Genomic DNA, 2,562 nt, shown 5'->3' on the forward strand with positions numbered 1-2,562 from the left:
AAATTGGTGGTCTCCCTCCCTCCCTTGCTTCTCTCAGTGGCTCAAGCCTCCCTAGGTTCATAATCCTGTCAGTAAAAGGGAGGAAACAGAGACAGCTTTCCAAGTTATTCTCTTCAGCAACAAAATATTGGACCTCACAGCAATTACCCAGAATCACCACCGAAAATACACTGAGTGCATGACCCTGGGCCAGCATTTCAGCTGCTTTAGTGTTGTCCTGTCCCAAAGTGAGAAGGACAGTGGGATGCGTTTCTGGGCTTCTCTCACTGGCTCCTTCCTTGAGTTCTCCTGTAGTCTCTGGGGTATGTGAGCCTGATAGAGGAAGCTCATGGGCTCTTACATTTTTAAGCATCACTAAGGACTGTTAAACCTGAGAACTGTGAGAGAGAAACCAGTCCCATAATTCTGAGCCAAATTTGAAGCAAGCTTTAATTAAATATTGGCCAGGATAATGGACTCTGGCCAGGTCCATCTCTGGGTTCCCAGAAAATAGCCACAAGTCACATTTTGCAAAGTCTTCAAAAGGCCAAAACTGCAGAGCCACCTTCAGGTCCAATCAAGGTCAAGCATGTATCCTGCCATACTTCTTGCCTGTGTACCTCCCGCCTACATCCAAAACAAGGCAAGCATACATCTTGACATATTTCCTGCTGATGTACCTCCCTTCCACCTGTCATCAAATACATCCAGTGCCATTGAATCAAACAAATTTGTCTAGGGAAGTTAAAACATATGGCTTGTTATCTCCTATAAACAACAGCCTCCAACATTTTAGGAAGTATCCATCCTTGGGCAAGGGGTTTTCAGGCGACTGTTGAGATAATTTTTTGTTTGTTTGTTTGTTTTTGTTTTTGTTTTTGTGTTTTTTTCGAGACAGGGTTTCTCTGTGTAGCGTTGCGCCTTTCCTGGATCTCGCTCGGTAGACCAGGTTGGCCTGGAACTCACAGAAATCCACCTGGTTCTGCCTCCTGAGTGCTGGGATTAAAGGAGTGTGCCACCAACGCCCAGCTGAGATAATCTTTTTTGTACATTGTGTAAAGATGTGTCTCTGTCCTTCTTCACCTGCCTAAGGCACCTTCTGATTGGTTTACTAAAGAGCTGAACAGCCAATAGCTAGGTAGGAGAGGATAGGTGGGACTTCATAGCTGAGATAGGAACTCTGGAAAAGAGTCAGACATAGGAGATGGACCAGCCAGAGGCGGAGGAAGTCACATGTATGGTACTGAGGAGAGTTAATGAGCCATGTGGCAGACCATAGATTAATATAAATGGGTTATTTTAAATTTTAAGAGATAGTTGGGAACAAGCCTAAGCTAAGGCCAAGCTTTTATAATTAATAAAAAGTCTCCATGTCATTACTCAGGAGCTGGCCATCCAAAGAAAGTCCAACTATAGATTACAGGCATTTTTTGTTTCATGGATCGCTTAGGCACAGTAACCAAAACTTAAAATATGTCTTTGGCTCTCACAGGATCCCAAAGAACTTCTCTTCATGAATGTTCACTGATCAATATTGGCATTTAGAGGAACTCACAGTTTTAAATTATGTTTTTGTTAAGAAAGATAGGGGCTGGAGAGACGCCAGTGGTTGAGCACGTGCCGTTTTGGCAGAGGACTTGAGCTGGGTTCCAGCACCCATAATGGGAGGTATACATCTACTTGTAACTTCAACTCTAGGAGATCTGACACCCTCTTTTGGCCTTTGTGGGTATCTACACACGTGTAGAACAAACACACAGACAACACATACACAAATTTAAAAAAAGAATGAAGAATAAAAATAAATTATGGGGCTGGGTGTGGCACCTTACACCTTTAATCCCAGCAGTTGGGAAGCAGAGGCAGGTGGATTTCTGAATTCGAGGCCAGCCTGGTCTACATAGTGTGATCCTGTATCAAAAAACAAAACAAACAAAAAGAATGTGTTCTCCTGGGAGGTGCTTGCCTAATATATATGTGCATACCCTAGTTGAAGCCTCAGCACTTTAAAAAAAAAGCTCATTATAAGATAATGTTATACATATGTCAGCTTACATTTCCTTTTGCAGATCTCTGATGCCTAGCTTGATAGAAGAAAGATGATTTCTTGTTGTATTTCTATAAGCAGACTGTTGTGGTAGAAAGTCTTGTAGAAGGACCTGAAGGACTAACCTTGTAGATATGTAGTACAAAGGGGATTTCCATCTGAAGAGCCTTTGCAAGCAAATGTGGATATTTCTTAAAAGTTAAATGGCTAATTTTATAAAGGCCAGTTGCATTTAGAATCTGAAACTACAGGGTCAAATTTTATACTCTGTAAACTCTGTGTACATTTTCTCTCCTCTCCTTCCCTTATCTCCTCTCCCCTCACTTCCCTCCTTCCCTCCTCTCCCTCCCTCCCTTCCTCCCTCACAGAGATTTGCCTGCCTCTGCCTCCCAAGTGTGGGATTAAAGGTATATGCCACTATGCCCAGTTCCATGTATATTTAAATGGATTTCAATTGTGCATGACTTGATGACATGCTACACCAGTCATTTAAAAAGTCCTGGTTAGGCGGTGCTTAAAAATCTTGAAATATTTCA

Source organism: Onychomys torridus, chromosome 13, assembly GCF_903995425.1.
Source record: "Onychomys torridus chromosome 13, mOncTor1.1, whole genome shotgun sequence".
Taxonomy (NCBI): domain Eukaryota; kingdom Metazoa; phylum Chordata; class Mammalia; order Rodentia; family Cricetidae; genus Onychomys; species Onychomys torridus.